This window comes from Ammodytes marinus (genome assembly GCF_949987685.1).
Source record: "Ammodytes marinus genome assembly, chromosome: 19".
Classification (NCBI taxonomy): domain Eukaryota; kingdom Metazoa; phylum Chordata; class Actinopteri; order Uranoscopiformes; family Ammodytidae; genus Ammodytes; species Ammodytes marinus.
In genome coordinates, this window is record NC_137223.1 from 18,105,183 (window position 1) to 18,125,776 (window position 20,594).

The following is a 20,594-nucleotide window of genomic DNA, read 5'->3' on the forward strand; positions in this document are numbered from 1 at the left end:
TGGGTCCTGACGAACAGTGTTGATGTAGCCTGTCTGATGGCCACTCGCCATAAACCAGTCTTTGTTCCCCCTGCCACTTCTGCAGAGCAGTTCGCCCTAGTCTCTACTCCCAAAACTGCTGCTTGACCGACCGACCAATTGATGAAGCGTAAGCAAACCACTTTAGATCAACAATATGAGTTTATCTTTCAGTAAGTGAGTGGGCCACTGTAGTGAAATGTGATACCTCAACTACTGCAGAGCCCTAACATGAAAATATAGATGACCGCAAGTATCTCAATGTATTCCTGTGGCCCCTGGGGTCAAGACAATGTGTAAAGATGTTCTTTAATAGCGGCCTGGGGGCGATGAGAATTATAAATCACTTTATTAGCCTGGACGGACGCTTGAGGAAAAAGTGCTTTGATCCAGTATTTCTAGAGGCAGTAAGGGACCTCTGTACCTGAAAGAGAGGCCCAAGTTGTCCAAGAGGAAATGGGATGGTTTGATTGTTCGGGACCACTCTGTAATGAGGTTTATTATCAGACAGACAAGCTTTTGACAGCTCGCGTGACCGCAGTCTTAACAGTCAAATGCATTCATCGTGGAGCTCTTAACCCCTCTCACTTTCTCTGTCTTTCTCATTGCCGGCAATTTGCCTCATTCCTTGAATGCAGTCAAATAAATACGGTAATAAACAGAGGGCGAGAGGAATGGTTCGCCCATTTGCAAACTGCCTGTCTGCCCTGCCATCCATTAAGATGTGAGATAAATTCAAAGCATGTCTGATATTAGCGTGCGGCGGCAGAGCTCAAACTCAAACCATGTGTCTGCATGTAATCACGTAACGCACTGAGAGGGAAGGGTGAAAGGTATAACCGTCGCCACTGAATGCGCACGCTGCTTATTATGGGTGTTGAGAGACAAAAAAAGAGACTGCAGCGGCCCCGAAAATAGCGTAACTGTCATCATATTATCGCATCTGAAAAGGAATTCATGTCGCTACCCACTCTCAAAGGGACAAAGGGACCTTTAAACATTCTCATCCCAGTGCGGTGAAAATGCGAAGAGTGCCAAGCTCGGTACAAGTGATTGATGGGATGCCTGAGGACAATGAATAGACTGGATGGATAGAGGGAGTGTGAGCGTCAGAGAGAGGAGCGACGGAGATATGCTGACAGAAAGTGTTGATCTGACAGCTGTGAGTTCATAAGGTGTTTATCTGGTCTCTTTCCATGACCCACATGCCTGCAAGAGACAAACAAACACACACACACACACACACACACACACACACACACACACACACACACACACACACACACACACACACACACACACACACACACACACACACACACACACACACACACACAGTTCTGGCTACCACCACTCATCAGCCAGGTCTGTAAGCAGACTCTGCTTTTTGATAGTTGACATGGCTGCCATCAGCTGGATATGGAAAAAGCAAAAAGAAACCGAGGAGTTTGAAATCTTACGCTCCATCGAAAAAATATAACCAACTTCAGCAGATTGTGTGGAATGTTTGAAAAGGAATGCAATCCTTAAAATAAGAGCCACAGACTACTTTTATCAGTTATATAAGGCTTAACAGATGCCAACCACTAATCTAATGATGAATATCAAGTGCAGACTTTGTCAAAAGCTTTTATATTGAAGGTGTTGTGATTTTAGCAAATCTCCAGATCATTTTACCTCCTGAAATTGAAGGAGCTCGGGTAGCTGGTCATAATAAATTATGTCACATAAATCAATCTGTTGAAAAGAGAAGTAGAAAAAAAATTGACCCGTGGAAGAAAATCTCCATTCATGATGGGAAGAATGAATGCATTGTCTGTGCAGCACTGTACTTCACTGTACGGCGTTCCGCGTTAAAGAGACAAATCACCCCAGGCCTTCATGAGTGAAGCATAGTGGGAGGCCAAGATGAATACACTACATTTCCCCTATGTTTCCCTCTAAGCTAAAACATAGCAATTAAAAAAGTCCCCATAGAAGCAGAGCTGGAAGTAGCCAGCAGCTCAGTGAGAGACACAGTCCACGGCCTCTACTCTAATTGAAACAGGGCCTTAAGTCTAACGGCAATACCCACATTTATTTATTTTCAGCCATTTAACATGTCTGAGATCTTTGTCTCGGGAGAGCTAATTGCTCCTTCCGACAGGAAGACAGTGAGTCAATGGGTAGTTTATGTACAAAGAGATTTTAATCTGATCCCCCTCCTTGTTTTCAGCCTCGTGGAATCAGCAGAAAATATGGAAAGTATGAGAGTCTTTTCTCAGTGTTATAACAATACAGGATAATCCCCGGCTGTTATACTAAGGTTGGTAAATATTTAAACTGTTTGCCAGGGTGTAAACTTTTGGTTATTGCTCTAGCCATATGAGGGTTTGTTTTGTTGCTGCTTGCATCTCTCCAGTCCATTATGTCATGAGATCATTTGTTTGAAAGTTTGATTAGGGGTCTCAGAAAATCCACAAAAATGCGCAAAATCGTCTGTCTTTTTTTGGCCTGGCACATACTGAATCAAGGCAGAAAAAAAATAAAGCAGTGGGTGAAAGGAATGTAATCATGGTGCGTTCATGGATGTCAGTGCACTGAAAAAATCCTGCCCGATGACTCTCCCAGACCACTCCAGTAAAGTAGAAAATGGGATATGTTATACTTTCTCTCTCATCGACCACACACCCGCTTGACTTGCTAAGTAACAGAGGAGCAGAGGCCACTTTTGGAGAAACCAGAGCTTTTGATTTCTTTTTGCCCCCGCCCCCCACCCTTCCCCATTCTAATTTTGCAATTGCAAGACCCCTCGTCTGTATTTTAAGAATGTCTGCACACAATGTTGCACGTGTGTGAATATTTCTTTGCTGCTTACTCTTTGTCTCTCCACGCTGATTTAGGGGAACATCAGGTGAGCTGAGAGGAAGGAACCAAAGACATGGTCAATGGCTCTCTCTCTCGTCTGAGCACATCTGCCCGCCAGCTGTGCGTATGTTTACACCTGACCCCGGCCAAGTCACCGTCTGGGTCGCTCCCTCGCTGTTCCCCGCACATTACCTCCATCCACCCTCCTCACCCAAAGGTTTTCCTTCCTACTGTCGAGGAAACTCTTTAGCCCCGTCTCAAATGAGCTACTGTGGCAGAGCTCAGTGTCTCACCTCAATCACGCACACCACTACTAAGAATGGCTAGATTCAACGGTGATTACAGTAATCAAAGCAAACTGAGGTTATTAAAAAAAAGGGAGATCATATAATATTTGTGGCAGAGTTAAGCCAGAGAGTGGTGGAACAACTGTGTTGGGATGTGCCGTATTGCAGAGAGGGAAAGGCCGATTCATGGTGGCCATGTGCTGTTTGTCATGCCCACATATGACTGATACTACAATAACTGCCCCCCCCCCCCTTTAAACACTAGCATTGCATCATGTGCTTCTGCTTTAGCAAACAATACAGAGAAATATCCCATCACATCCACTGAGACATTTCAGTCCTTTCTTTATCCAAATTAAGCTGTTTTGAGCAGACAAGTGTTTACACTCGCACGGACAAGGGGAAGTCTTGGTTTGACTGATTACTAAACAATGCTAATCGCCATGATAAAGATGGAGCATAAAAATCAGCATTCGATAAACACTAGCCAGGGAGTCACCAGAAGATAGCCTTTGATACAAAGGTTTTTTTTTCCCCCCTCATCTTCATCTTGGCTGTTCTGTAGGTGGCCAACCACTGGGCCGAGTTTGGAGTGCAGTGAGATCTGGTTTAGAGAAGGACTTGGGGTTTTAGCCGTCATTTTGTGAAACAAACAAATCTTGGAAATCAAAGTCACTGTTTAGAGCGAGTCAAAGTCCCATTCCATTTTGTATACTAACCATGGGTTGTTTCATTAAAGGAATTTGTATTGCATTCTGACTGCTCTTTAGGTTCCTCTGTGTACACATGTTATGGCTATTGTCTGCCTTACAATTTCCTTTATTCTTTTAAAGACTGTCTGAGTTTGCGGCGTACATTATTTGACAGTTAACTACATATAATTTGTGTAAAAAGTACAAACAGTGTTTTTATTTGGACCTCTGAAAGACTCATTTACTTTAAATGTTTAATCATTAAGATCAAATCAAACCCTCTTTTTGACACTCCAAGTCAACCCCTTCCCAAGTTGGATTTAAATTTCCTGCAAACGATTGACAGGAAATTATGCATACATGAATTGGAGATTTTTAAAACTTGATTTAATTGATAACAGCTAGACTGTTGACTTTTCAGTTTGCTAATGAAACATCAGAGATGCACTCAATACAAATGCAATCCCACTGCTGATCTAATGAAAGACATTCTGTGCGTCAAAACATGGGGTAGCTTTTATTGAGAAGTAGTATCAGGAAATGTAAGGTCCTTGTCACAGAGGTTAGCACTGACTGTGAGTCATGCACCATGCGTCTTAGAAGGTCATTTGTCATTTTTTTCATGGGATTTAGGGAGCAAGAAGAAGCAGCCACAATGAGCTATCAATTAAAATAGCTGCAGAATACAGGCCTCAAACTTCTGAGCAGTAGCCAACTTTAATGTGTTTTGCTGTGCGAAGCATGAAATCAGATTGCAGTTGCAATTATTATTGACTGGCTACTTTTTTTAAACATAATTTATATTGTCCTCTGCACTGTAAGCAAATACACCAGTCGCTCTTCTGATTTATTTCTGACAAAGTAACTGTTCAACAGTTATTTGCTATACTATCTAAAGGTCTTTGCACACCGGGCGCGACGCGAATAAACGCAACGTAAAAGCGAATGTTTTGAAATGTGAATTTTGTCGCGTCTCATTTTAGAAGCGACGTCCCAGAAAAATCGAACTCAGTTCGAAAAAAAAAAAAAAAGAACGCAAATTCGCGATGCGAAATGACGGCGCTGGTGTGGAAGCTTGTATTGACTCTGTATATGTTCGTTAATTAACAGATTAATCGCACGAATAAAACGCGCTCGGTGTGCATCAAGTGGGTGTTAAGGCCTTAACACCCACTTGATGTTACCATGGTAACCATGGGTGTCGCTCAATCATCCAGGACTGAGGTCAAACTCAACTTAAAGAAAATGTATAATACTTCTTTAATAAAATATAATTTAGAATATGATAAATGAAAATATCATAAGTAGGGGCCCAGCAGCAGACCCGGGTTCGATTCCCGCCCGCGGTCGTTCTCTGCATGTCACTCCCCTCTCTGCCCCATCACCTCTGTCTTTTAAACACTATCAATAAAGCATGAAAAATGCCAAACAATATCTTAAAAAAATAAAAATAAATCATGCATTAAATTGTCTTTCATAGCCTGACTTAAGTTGGTAAATAAAAAAAAAATCCTTCTAGCCTAATTGAATTTCTTGAGTACACTGAAATACTGCCATTGCTGCTTTGCAAGGGAGTCATGTATTTCTCCCATGCAGAGGCCCGACAGCCTTCGTCAGGGGCCAGGGGGTGTACAATGGGGGCCACATGGATGAGCACGGCCTGGTGAGCCAGACAGTTACGGATCGCTTGCTTTTAATTAGCGGCTTCGCATACAGTCCGTGCGGAGCTGCAAGCCCACCGCAAACGCATGGAAGATGTGACAGTTCCCCCTTTGGGAGACACGGCCCGGGGAAAGGCTCCGGCATTACTGCAGTGTCTCGACTCAACACAATGCCCAATGTGCACGCCAGACCCATGGCAATTAGCTTCTAAGGTTCCCCCTCGTTCTTTGCCTTCTCTCTTTCTTTTTAATGTCGAAGCTTGGAAAGGCTCAATATAATCAAGTCAAGAAAAGTTTATTCTGTTTAGAATTCCATCTGGTTCCAGGGGGGCTAATTTTAGCGGCGCGCAGAGCGGTATGCAGTGAGGCTGCATGTACCATCCTACTTAGAGCGGTGGGGGGGAGAGCTCAGCGCAGACACCCAGGCTCCTAGGCAATAGACTGGCCGACTGGTGTTTCTAAACACTGCTGTAGCCGTTCTCCCATCACTCAGCACACCCCGTGTTCCAACAAAATGTGTCCCTCTGGCACTTACCACAGGATCCAAGACTCATTCGCCCCCTCCACCTCCGATCCCCCTTGCCCCCTTCTCTTTCCTCACCCTTTCCTTTTCGCTCCGTATCGGTAACTTTTACTGTTTTCAGCGGTCGAGTATCACCTCAGCTGAGGACCCTGCAGGGAGAACGCCTGTGCTTCAAGCTGTGATGCTTTGTGGTGATAGTGCTGATTGGATGTGGCACTTAAAATTACCTCGGTCTGACTGCGCAGTCATTACGTACGCCTGCATCATTTACAAGCAAGACGGAACGGCAAAATTCAATTCACAGGAAAAGTATCGTCTTTGTTTCTCTGTATGATGATTGCAGGATTGTGACAAAACATAACTATCTAATTTCAAGGTTAAAGAGCGATGTCTCTGGCCTATCAAGCTGAACCTGCACATATGGATTTTCCATTTTACCATGTGGAAAACGTATAATGCAGTCATTACATATCATACCTGTACATGAGTGGCGTTGCTGATGGTAGTTATATTTGAATTGTATTTTTACTACAGCTCATGCACAGTGGGTGCATAATTATTTTCTACCAATAACCACTTGTATACGTATAGTTAGATGAGGAATCACACCTGTTTGATCGACTTCCACAATGTATGTGTATGTTTCAGAATCCTGAATATGATGATATGAAGTGTTACTGTGGCTGCCTCATCTTTTCAGCTTGTGTTTGACTGCACTGAGAAAGGGAATAGAGGAAGACTTGTCCTCAGTCAGGCTTGCATTACACCAGAAGGGAAGCCTTTTCACGCCTAGCTGAAGAAACTTGAGAGAGCTTATATATGAGCTCTGTGGGACCCGCAGAGTCCAGTAGTGATTCAAACCGGTTAAGAATAACACGCCCTCACCTACTAAGTACCGTTTGGGCTAATATTTTCACTTTGGAAAAAAAAAACTCTGGTCAGAGCACTGATTTGTTCCCGTCTCTGGACTGTCATTTGTCATTTCACAATGTATGTCAGCATTTCACCCTCTGTGTGAAAACGCAGTGAATCCCCACTGACCCTAAGTAGATTGTTTATGGTTTCACTAATTTGGATTTAGGGTGTTTGATGGATCAGGGACAAGGGCAGCAGCCACATAATCACTGCATTGAGGCATTTATACCCTCCATAATTAACAGTCGTATAGTGAAAAAACATCATGGCTTTTTTACCATGGTATTATGTGTGCCCTGCTCCCATCATACAGCTGGGAGGATATAAATATCAGTAATGTATTCATTTTGTGTTTTCATAGTGGTGGTAAGAGATTTTAGTTTCCTGTAATTAATACAATTTAATTTGCACCAACAGTGTTAAAGGCTATTTAAAGACAGAAAATGAGAATAACAGAGAGAAAAATAATTCCAAATGGCTGGTAGTGAAATACACTACAGTATACTATTAAAAGCTGAGTAACTTACAAATCTCTGTCATATATCATAAAGCCCAGTTGTTCCTACGATTTCTTCTTAAAAAAACAAACAACCAAAGTGAAGTATGGATCAGTCATCAGAAAATGCCGTTATTAATCTTTGTCCGTAGTGTTAACAAATGAAAGCTAAAATCATATGGAAACAATCTGGCCCTTGCCCCTCGAAGAGACAGAAAACAGAGCCAAATGAAGAACATCCTTTCTCTTAAGACCTGTAATTTGTTTTTATTACCTATTAGGTAAAACACCTCATTTATCAATGTCAAACTCCTCACAAAATGATAGCTGTCCACATGTAAATCAGCTAATGCGATGTATGGTTCAGAATTAAGTGGGCTCTTTCTTATGAAATGCTCTACTCTGTGGGCTCAGTGACCCAGCTAAGCCACCCACGACCAGACGTTTTTCTTTCGCAGGGCTGTGCTGGAAAACCGAGCAGAGAACACTTAAAAACAGAACTGATTAAGCACAGACCAAACTGTGTTTCTGCACCCCACACTGAGTGTGTGTGTGTGTGTGTGTGTGTGTGTGTGTGTGTGTGTGTGTGTGTGTGCGTGCGTGCGTGCGTGCGTGCGTGCGTGCGTGCGTGCGTGCGTGCGTGCGTGCGTGCGTGCGTGCGTGCGTGCGTGCGTGCGTGCGTGCGTGCGTGCGTGCGTGCGTGCGTGCGTGCGTGCGTTACAAGTCTAGGAAATAACGCTGTAATATATTCAATTCTTAAAGCCTGAACAACAGAGAATATTCTACCAAAACTTTCTGCTTTTGCACTTAATATGACATTATAACTTTATGCATAAACTCCACGAAAATGAATTTAGATACAATGACCTTTAACTATTTGTTCCACTTTTGTCTCAGTACACATACAGAGTTCATGCTCCTAAGCTTCCTGAAAAAAAATCTTTAAACTCATAACCACACAAAGATGTTCAATGTCAAGCAGAATACCCCCTACTGCTAAGTTACACATAATTAATCAAAAAAAAAATTGGATTCCAAGTTTATTCTGTCAGTCTACTGTAAATAACATGCAACTTTCTTTCTTGCTGACATGTATAAATATTTTTCTGTTCATATACGACTGATTAAAGTTAAAGCGTGCCAGTCAAATGGGAGGAGTTTGCCATTTTGTGTGCGAGTTCGCAGAGGTTGAGGTGAAGTCTCCCTGAAGTCACCACCATCCACAAGCGCCCTTACAATCACTTATTCAACATATTGCGCACCATGCCATCATAAGCAACTCGGAACACTACATTCAAGGCAAAAGCGTGATGAATGACGGGCCAGGTCTGCCAAGTCATACAACTCAAAATACATGATACGGAACCATCCAATACTACTGTGGCGCATATCTGTCAGTCTGGCAGACCTCTCCCAAACAGGGACCACACACTCTTTATTAGAGCCAGTAAAATGTCCCAAAGACGTGGCTCGACTTTGCTTTCTGCCTAGCTACCATGAACAATAGTAGGATTGTGCTGCTCCTCTCTTTTTCTTTTTGTAGGCCCATTATTTTTTCTAGCATTTGTTATTCTCACTTAAACTACAGACTGGCTCCATGAGCGGGCCACAGCGTCTCAGAACCGGGCCTGCTCAGGCCAGGAAAAACCCGGCGGAGCCAGACGAATAAAAAAGCCAAAGCGCCGACGCCGTGCGGCTCCCAATCTGGTTCCTGTCAGGGGGACATCAAGGGAACACCCGCAACGCAATCTCCAAACGTCTCCCCTTCCTTTTTCTCCCTCCCTGCTTCTCTGCCTCCATGTCTCCCCACCCTTCAAGCGATACGTCTTGCAGATGACTGAACCATCGCCAAAAGCTCCCAAAACGCTTCTTTTTTTCCTGCTCCATCTCTCTTTTTCCCCCTCTCGTGTCTCTCTGTTTTGGAGCCAGCCCACATGGATTGGGATCAATTTAGGATGAAATGATAATTACCCTGTCAGTTTCAATTGTGACGTGATGAAGTGAGAAACAGGAAATGTAATAAACACAAATGGAATCTCGAGCGCGTTTGATTGGGAACGGAATTGAACCAGGCTACGCAAACTTGGTGAAATTGTCAATTCCGTGCCATCGCCTCCGAGAGACAGTTATGCATTTATGCCTCGTCTCACACCAAAATGCTGGATAAAGCATCCCGCCGCAGATAATTACATAATTCCACATTCAATAGTGAGACGATATGGCTGTTACTGTTTAGTTTGGAACTTCATACATGAGAAATGATTCGTGTCACGTCCCTCCAGAGGGAACTTCGGGAGCCTTTCCTACTCCAAAACCTTCAGCAGATGCCACATTTCTCACTATACTTGATCGCCACGTTCAGCACCTGAACCAAAGTGAGTTTGTCGTTTTCGAGCATATTTTGCATTGGGAGATCAGTGATAGTGTGCGGCTAACGGTAGCCAGCTCTAACCCTGTCATGTTGACTGTTCCACAGCTGATGTATAGAGCTGATTCCTGGCGGGCCGCGCTGCACGGCCTGGATTTGTTTAACCCGGCAGATCAACCTTCAGACAGGAGCATGTGTGCAGGTAATGGCTGCCAGATGAGGTGAGGCCAGCTCTTAGAGGCCTAGTGGATGCTACAGAGGAGGAACGAATAAAGTGCGCACACACACACGCACACACACACACACACACACACACACACAAACAAGCTCATAGCTGCTGGAACTGTTATGAGAGACAACAACAAATGTGCAAATAAAAGGGTAAATATTTAAAATCATCAGATCCCCCTCCCTATGGTTCATTGAAAGTTTCAGTTTTTGGATTTTTCAAAATGTTGACATAAACCCGAGCTACTTCGAGCCTCCATCTGCCCGCTGTGATGCTAGCATGGCCTCGAGCCAAGGCTTCGGTGTGCCGACGTTTGCCAGATAGTATCTGGACACTGGTTGCTAGTGAGAAGTGAATGGACACGAACTAGAGGCAACGTTGTCTGGACATTGGTCTGGAGGAGCGGCTGCCTGACCAACCACAGTCTATAGCAGGATGAACGGCCCCCTGTAATGAGGATACACTAGTACTAATAAGTCTTTCCTGCTTGCATATTCATCCATTAAAGCAAACAAATAAATGTCAAAGATTCAACACGGCGGGGGCATCTTTGGCATGAGCCACGGCCACCCAGGAGGCCACAAGGGCTCTGGATGACGAACATAGCCGACAACCACTCAAACAAAAATATTACAAAAACACCACCCTCTCACAAGAGACGTAAATAATTAATTGTGCCCACAATTTAAAGTTCATATCCCCAATGAATGCCTCTTCAGCAACGAAGATTTAAAAAGAAGTCCGAGCCGAAGATGTTTGATTTGCAATTTTAGTATCTGATTTCATCGCTTTCACGCTGTTTTACAGTGTGGCTTGTAGGGACAAGCTAAAAGTAATTCTTTCCCCCAGACGTCATCATGTTCTTAACTGGTCAGCATGACTGTAAATTAATGTGTTCCCTTTGCTGTACAGACTGCGACCTTGAGCAGTAAATTTCCAAGAGTAAGCTCGGAAAGGATGAGATCTATCTTACAAGGAATCATAAGCGAGGGTGCCCCCTCTGATGGGCCGAATAAATTGAAATAGCTGTTACACAGGCCGTCCTTTTTCCCTTTGCATGGCGATTAAAGGATTTTGAGCAATGCAACTATGGAAAAGACCTACAGTAAATGACAAGGGTGGCGAGACGTAGAGAAAAACATGAAAAGAGAAAACGTATACCACCCGGCTCAAGAGGCTGCTTTTACGAGCTGGCTCCATGTAATTAAAACAATTGACGGCCTAGCTGATATTTCACTTGACCTCCTGTGTGAGCCGTCGCTAGTCGGGGATCCGCCGGGGACCTCCCCACATCGTCTGCAGTCTAATTTATAACGGCAACCCACCAAGCAGCAGCAACAGGAGAACAAACTAGACCCAGGGGTTTGATAAAGAAGCTTGGCGATGAAAAGGCCTCCGCTACCAGCAGCCATACTCCCGCCTGCACAAGCCAGGGAGCAGATGGGGGAGGGGTGCGGGGGTCTAGCCAAACTCCTGCACCTGGCCTCTGCAGAGTCCGCCAAGTCTCTTTCCTGTTCCTGTTTCCTGTTATGACGTGTGTTTTTTTCTTTTTTTAATTAGACTTATTTTTTTCTTTCTTCTGGCCATGTAGCTACAAGCAGGTAAAAGGGGCATTCAAGCATTCAAGCCACCTGGGATAGCAGGTTGAGCAAAGCACCAGGGAGTTGCGCTCTGGAACATGTCTGCTGGCAAATTACTCTGCCTTTCCTGATTAGTCCGGCCAGCCTCTCACCTGGCAAACACAATATCACCATGTGACAGTGCTACAGGGGTAACACTGTCAGTTAAGATATTTTAAACATGGTCATGTTGTTTGGTTTAATTTCAGGTAATATTATTAGTGGTAGTATAATTTATATTAATGAAGGTTTGAGTCTGCAAATTGATTAAAAAATCAGTAGTAAATTGTCTGTAATAACTCTTTATTATTATCACTCTGTGTGTTTCTCAGCGTATCCTTGTCTTTTTACTAGTGTACTAGTGCTGACATAAACAAGATGTAATGTTTTTACTGTGATAGCTTCAGTAAACTTTAACACTGTATCTTTATTTCTTGCCTGGTATTTAAAACTCCTGAATTATTCTTAGGGGTAATGGCAAGTTGTACATGTTGGTGTTATGGCAAACTGTTTGTTTTAATTTAGATTATGAATTGTGCTTTGTAGTGTTCACTTGTTTAGTTTATATTAATTTAAGAACTTTGTTGCATATCATTCCCTTCTTTTCCCAGTCTCCTCTGTCTCTCATTCTCTCTCTGTCTCTCTCTCACTCTAACCTCTAACCCTCTACTGTGAAAAGCAGAAACATTTGACTAATATTGGTAGATTAACTACAATACAACAGGTTTTCTGTTGCTAGTTGTGTAAATATAGACTAAGTACATTGAATGTACTTTGTTTCTTAGTTACTTGATATTGGGATACATGCACTTTACTTGAGTGTGTCCATTTTGTGCTACTTTAAATAATTTCACTTTGAAATGTAGAGAAGTATAGTTTTTAGTTTACTAATCCACTGCATATAATTGCTATAGTTGCTCGTTACAACTGTCAAGCAGCATATAAAATAATAAATCCACCTTGACCAACTACAACATTGAAATTCTGCTTATTTTATAATTTTATAATCTGGTATTGCTACCTGTTCCTTAAAGTAAATTATCTGAAAACATGTTCCACCAGTGATACTATAATTCATATATTACACAGTTTCCTCATGTATCCCTCTTCATTTTGTGGTGAATAAAAGCCAGTTGTTGAACACTGGGTGGCACTGTGCAGGCTGATGTTGAGGTCTTGACAGCAGGAGACCAACAAAGCCTGAACATGGAGAGTGTAGTAGTAGCCAATCTAACTGGTGGTCCACTCTCTCACCATCCTCCTGCATCAGCACAACACTGGCTGAGAGCTGGGCAATATTTAGCCATAAGAAAATATGAAACCCAGTCTCTATGACGGCATAGTATACAAAAAAAAAAAAAAATCTGGAATGAAAAAAACATTTTGGAAGAAATATACCACCCCCCTTAAAAACGGACTCACATTTCAGCAGCAGTGTACATAATAATTAGTCCGACCACTCTTTTCCTCATCTTGTCCTTATCCTCCTACTCTCCTGCCTCCTCCACAAGACAGAAATAAAAAGGGGCAAACTCACCATGCTGTGTGGCTCCTAGTCTTCATCCTGGATGCACTTTCACTCTATTCTCTGCATGTGCTACATTTATAATGCTAATCAAACATTTATAGAAAACTCCACATCATTTAAATGTGAGCTGTGCATCTTTTTTGGTTTGCAGTAAGTAGGACGTGTGCATGTGACTACTTTTGAACATCAGCCTGTGTGTGTGTGTGTGTGTGTGTGTGTATGTGTGTGTGTGTGTGTGTTTCTAATAGTGTTGGGTATTAGAAAGGCTGCTTATTATTGAATGGAGTCTCTGTGAGGTTTCCGAGGCAGGAGGACATCTATTAGGAGGTTAGCAAAACACTATCAGCTAATACGACCTGTAATTACACCAGCAGTGAGGAAACGCAGCAAGCTAACACCAGTATGGAAACAATCTGACAATGCAAACACTGCAACTAAGCCACCACGTGTGTGTATGTACATTTGTAAGCGTGTATATAGGTGACTGAGTGCACGGACTGAGTGTGTGTGTGTGTGTGTGTGTGTGTGTGTGTGTGTGTGTGTGTGTGTGTGTGTGTGTGTGTGTGTGTGTGTGTGTGTGTGTGCGAACCAGAGGCCTCCTTGTGCAGATTGTGGGTGTGCAAACTGTCAAATTGGAGTGGGTGGGTGGGAGTGGAGGGAGCACATCTGGAGGGAATTTATTGTATAATTCAGTCTATTATTGCTGCGGTCGGTGCTTAAGGAGCACGCACACAATTACCGTCCACTCTGCAAGGCTACAAGTGGCCTCTGGCCTAAACTAATAAACTGTGGAGGAGGGTGGAGAGAGGAGAATTCATTTGAGGTTATCATCATCACACTCCTCTCTGCTACCTCTCACACTGACACTTACCAGAGTTTACAATAAATCAATGAGGAACACCTCCTGTTCATACCCAGGATTAGGATCGAATTAGATTTGATTCTGGTTTTAAAGGTTTGAATTAGACACATTGCTGGAGCAGCACATACCTTGTGGGGTCTGTTCAAGTGCATTGTTTTGTGAAATACACATTAACTTAGCAAAATAAATGTCTTTCGATATCAATCATATACATTTTCTGTTCATCACTAATTTAAATGTGTATATTTGAACATTTGTATGTAAACTATGCAGTGTTTGAAGAAGCCTATACAGTTGGGTACAAATAAAGCACCACCACGCATTCCTCTTTTGCTCTGTGAGTTATAGATTATACTATGTATCAGAACCCAACAACAATCAAGTTTCGTATCAAATATGACGTGAAGTGTAAAATTCTCACTATCTGTGATATGTATTGAATTTATTTGAACTGTTAATCAATAATCGAAGTAGTTTTGTGTTAATCTACTAATCAATTATTCAAGCGTGACATTCACCATTACCGTTCATATTATGACTGAATGCATTGTGCAGCTCTCAGGATTCGTTGTGACATCCAGCATAGTAGTGTATTAAGTTGGTGCATGAGCAAGGGAACTCATTGGTATATGGGGTGATGTCTTCTCATGTACATTAATGCGTATCATTAAATAGTTCCAAAATAAAACTTCCTCGTCTTTTCCGTTTGACCAGCCTCTAGGAATAGACTGGTGAGGCGTCAAGGACAAAGACTTTACCAGGGGAAAATTCTGCTCAGGCCAGGCAGTATCTGGCTCTGGCAGCCCCGAATGACCTGCAGTGTGTGTGTGTGTGTGTGTGTGTGTGTGTGTGTGTGTGTGTGTGTGTGTGTGTGTGTGTGTGTGTGTGTGTGTGTGTGTGTGTGTGTGTGTGTGTGTGTGTGTGTGTGTGTGTGTGTGTGTGTGTGTGTATGTGATTTAGGAGCTCCTTACAGTGCTGGCGTGGAGCTCGTAACCCAGAACAATAAAGCACTTCCCCTCAAAGCCTCCCGGCGGTGACCCCCGCTAAAAGTTGAAAGTTCAACTAGCTACACGTGTCAGGGTCGCGGCCTTACACCCCCTCAGCGTTTCAGCCTTTTTTTCTGCAAGTTGTCTATTCACTCACTTTCTGTGGCCTCCTTCTGCTCTCTCTCTCCATTTACCAACCCCAAGACACAAACCCCACCTCATTCCATCCCCATTGTACCACTTAAAGATGCTCTGCCTTGCTGTCTACAAATGTTTGGACTCAGATATTGTAACAGATTCCTTAACTTTTCCATTTCAAATGTGTGTTTTTTTTTCAGTGTAATCAAACATTCAGCTCTGATTTTGGCCAGGCAAACTTCCAAAGCTGCATTTTACAGCCTGACAAAATTGCTGCTTGCATTGCTTCAGAAGAATTGCAAATACACAAGGCCTAGACACACACGTCATGGTTATGCATAGTGTTTTGTTGCTCTCAACCTATAGTTCATTACAACTACCTGGCCCGCCCTGTCTCCATTTGGTGTTGATTCAATTTGTCTGCTAAGGTTCTGTATGTTATCAGTTCAATATCCGAGGAATGGAAATAAATAGTTTGACACTTTTTGGGACATGCTTTCTTGTTGAGAGTTAGATGTAAAGATTGATACCACACATATGCCTAAAAAAAACTTAAAACAGGGGAAACCTGATTGACTATTTGTACAGTATTTCTTCTGTCCAAATACTAAAATGTGCAAATCGATAAGCATTAGGTTGAGGACAATGTGTAATACTAAATTAAGCAATTAGGCTGGTGCCTTATATTAAAGATATGGTTACATGAGTGTTATCAACGTTCTCATCTTACTCTTGGCTAAAATTTCAAACTTTTTTTTTTCTTGCCAAATGATAGCCACAAACTTTGACGTCAAACTGATCTCTGTGGTTTGGTTTTCTTTTAGTGATACTTTGTATAAAGCCAGATAGATAGGTAGATAGATTCATCTTTATTATTATTATCGGCTTCTGTTTTTCAATACAACCACAGTATTATGTCACGCCCATGGCCATGAGGTGTTTTGTCTGCCGGGTGCAGCGTAGTCCCCAGCCTGTTGATACACTACACTATTTACCAATATTGAAATAGCTCAGCATGAAGTGAGTATTGAATCAGGAATGTGCTTGTGGCAGATCTCCACCCCTGATAATATAGGGTGGTTTTTGCCCACTTGTTTTTCTCCCTTCGCTCTGTCACTCTTCCAGTAAATGTGTGTATGTGTGTTTGTGTACGTGCGTGCGTGCGTTTTAAGGAGGCATGTTTTTATTCCGGTTGCTGTCTGTGTTTGTCGTTATACTATCTTTACAAGCCTCGGGTAGGGAGTTGGAATGTAAAGTCACACATATCCAAAGAACACAATGAGCTCTGCTGGTTACACTTCCTATGCACAACCTCTGGGCTATGCATTATCCATCTATCTGGTTCATTCACATAGCTGCTATAAAAAAAATGGTGGCTAATGGTTAGCTTCTGTGGCCTGTTGTGGTGAATACCAAGAGTCTGTGCTTCATTCTGACATTATTATGTTTCCCTGGCTTGTTTTACGATAAAACTGATTTTATAAGTTGAAAATACATCAGGAATGTTTGTTTTTGGTGCTGTTTATTACAAAAAATAATAGGGTAAATAAGATTTAAAGATGGGTCTTTAACTGCTGAAATAAAGTTGAGTGTGAGAATGATTTTCTAGGTTAACAGGGATTGAGAGAGGTCATTCTCAAAGATTAATTTAAAGAGTAGCAAAGAAAAAGCTATTTTGACAGGCTGTCATGACGTCAAAAGACACATTCTAGAATATCAAAGCACTGGAGGCCCTTCAGAGGGAAATTACACATGCAAACTGAACAGGCAGCAGCGTGTGTGTCCATCTCACGACAGTTAAGTATACTTTATTCATTTAATACTGTGCCACAGCCTACAGTAGTCGAAATGATACCCTACTCCTTTGTCTTCCCCAATGTGCAATTTACACAGCTTGGTGATTTGGTCAGAGGGAGACCACACGATGAAGGGTGATAGACCACAGACCAAGTGGCAAAAGGACAGGAAATATGCGATGAAATGTGCAATGAGGTCACCCACACGCAGCAGCTAGAAATCAAAAGACGTACAGCCTCAGAATTAAAGATAATAATTTCTGTGACCTACAACATTTACGCCGCCACCACTGAGAAACTTGTACAAGTGTTTTTCTTCTCCTTGCTAAAGCAACCCAGAGTGTACATTCGTTTAAGCTGAGTGCAGAGAGACCACATAAAGAGGAGGACACTAACAGAAGCCAATTAGAGAACCATGGGAAAAAAATGACAAGAAAATAAATGTCACGAAACAGCTGCGGTCACTGCTTGTGCGACAGTTAACAGGCTTTCATAAAAGAGGGAAAGAGAAGAAAAAACTTTACATATCTTGACAAGAACAAGGGGATGCATTCCTCTTTTAATTTAATTTAGTTTTTTTTTTTGTCTTTCTCTCACTCAAAGAGATCGGCTCGTGTTTGTTCTCTGGAAAGCGTGGAAACACGTTGCTCGGTGTTATCAAGATTTTCTTTTATCTTTTAGAGAACTTGGTGAATCAGAAGGCTGATACAGAGGATGACAGAGCACCTGCACTCGCTCAAATCGTAAAACACTTACTCAGGCTCTACCCGCCTTGTAAACATGAGAATGTGTCTGTGTTTTTTTATAGCGGCATTGCTCTATTGATGGCAACGTCAGTTTGTCAGTAAGTCCACCACTTTAGTCCAAACTTAACTTTCTCACCAACGATCGGATACATTTGTTTTCAAATTTGGTTAAACGTTAACCGGGTAGAGTATGTAGAGGGAAGGCTGAGTCCTTGTCGCAGCACCAGTTCTTTTTTAGCTCCGGACGTTGGTGTTTTTTAGTGACATATAGGCCTAGTATTTAAAATATTGGTAAGATTATCAATTATTTGTGTACATTCATGGTAATTGTTAGCAAACTAACATACTAAATTTGAGATGCTCTAGACTAGAACCACCCAAGATAGCGAACAAGATAAATATTATTATAGTTGCTAAACATATTGACATGTCAACAAGCACTGTCTTTGTTAGCATGTTACCATACATTAGCATTTAGCTCAAAGCTCCCCGGTCCCCCTCCTCAAAGAGCCACTAGCATGGCCCGCATTTGCATGTATATATAATGTGTTTTCCTTTGTCCCATCTTGTCATTGTCAAATTCAAGACAAGCGTGCATGCTAAATGTTCACTTATATTTCTAGCCTAACCCACGTGGAGCAAACGGTCAGCAGAAAGATGCTTACAGTGTGCAAACCCCAGCTGCTGTCAGGTTTCAAAGGCTAAATGCTGTGTGTGGCAGAAACACACTCCAAATTCAATCACTCAGAATCTTACTCTGTCAGGACCCATAAACAGTGTCTCCACAATTACCAACAATTACAGAGTAAACTTCCATCTACTGTTACCAAATGATTTTGTGTGTGTGCGTGTGTTTGTGTGCGTGTGTGTGTGTGTGTGTGTGTGCGTGTGTGTGTGTGTGTGTGTGTGTGTGTGTGTGTGTGTGTGTGTGTGTGTGTGTGTGTGTGTGTGTGTGTGTGTGTGTGTGTGTGTGTGTGTGTGTGTGTGTGTGTGTGAAGGGGCCTTATAAATGAATCTGTGTAAAGAGCTGTTTGTTTTTTCATTGGGTCCACAATCTTCTAATCCTGGAGCACTTCAAAGTATTTACAGGAACAAGCCATAACAGGATCAGCCTCCGAACAAGGCAGGCGATCAAAGCGAGGGGCTGCTGCCGACATAAATATGGAAATAATATGACTCAGTGGGAACATAGGAGACTATAGATTGGCAGACGAGAGAGAAAAAGTTTGGTAGTCACGCGTGAGAGGAAGCGACTTGGTTCGAAGGCGACACTGATTTTGTACTTTTGTGGAACTCAGTTACTCAAGTTCAGGAGTTTTTTTTTCTCTATTCCCCAGGAGCAATTTGTCTTTCAGTTTGCTGATTTTTCCTTGACCCAAACTTAACATTGTGGGAGTTCAAAACAGCAGGCTTTCTGTGTTGAGTGAGTTATGACTTTTCGTATAAGAATACTAAAAATAACAGACAACAAAGCCGTGTGGCAGGAAACGTGGTTGATTTATTTGTATGCAGGTAGTCAGACACTTGTTAACAAACCATGGCGCACTGGCAAACAACACTTTATCTCTCCATCTCAAGACAAACAGTAGCTCACAGCCCGCAGCATTCTGCGGAACCCCTGCACATGACCCGTGTACATTTTCATAAACTTTGTAAAGCAAAAAGAAAATGTTGACTTCTAAAACCAACGCCATTCTGAGGAGTCTCTGACATCAACAAGACACTGTTTGAGATATTTTTTTTTATTGTTTGGGTTTCCACATATGGTACGTGTGTACAAAAACATAAATGTATGGAACATGTGTAACGATACCACTTACGTCTTAGCTTGTTGCCTACACATAACATCATATTATTTTTCTTCATGTGTTCATGTTGTTCAAATTGACCATTGCTGTTGTTAAATTGCATCACTTACTATCGGTCTTTTTTGTGTTATGTCTGACTCTAACACCCTGTATAGTCAGTTGGATACTGCCCCAAGAATGAGAAGAGAAGGGAGACAGTTTGTTTTTTTGTTTTTTGATGTTATTTTCCTCGAGTTAAAGGTTTCATTGAGAACCCTGTGAATTAATATTCACATCTAGGAGTTCAAGTGGGAGTCTTCCTACCCTTAAACCTTCCTTAACATTCCAGCTGGACTATTTGCATCCATTTTAATCATGCTAAGCAAGGCTAATCGCCTTCCGGACACAACTCCATATTTGACACTAATTGGTATTTTATTTAATTTTAACGTTTGGATAAACGTGTGTCTGACCGGTTGCATGTTCTAGTCAAAGTTGTGCTGAAAGTTTGCACGGAAACTGAAGTTAGAGCGTCTTTAGCATCTGTCATATATGGCAAGGTTTAGTTTCAAGAGGTATGAAGATTAATTGGATCACTCGAAGGTCGGTGTGATACGGAGCTTTGAAGAGAGTTTGATTTTGTGGGGTTTTGCAGTATCAGTCATTATATCCTTGTGATGTTGTCTCACTGAGAAACTTTTCTTCACACAATTGTTCATTTTCAGCTAGGGGAGTTTGATCTGGACCGAATAGGTGTGACACAGCATCTAAGATATTGGGACTGGTGTGACTGGTGTCTCTTTAAACTCCTTAAGGATTTGTTGAGTCAGGCAACAGAACTGGCACTGCTTGGGGTTTCAATGCCCAGGGCACTGGCAAATAAATGCAGAGCCCACTCGTTAAACAAGTTGAACCTGGTTTATACTCTCACAACATGGTGATGTGTTGGCCTGCGTCAATGTAGCCCCAAGCCAGGTGATAAATCAAAATAATTTAATCAGTTTTCATTTATGATTTTGTGTAACAAGTAAAATATCGGGATCATGGAGTAAACACAACATCATTTTGCATTACTGCATACTGTTCAATTAAGTGT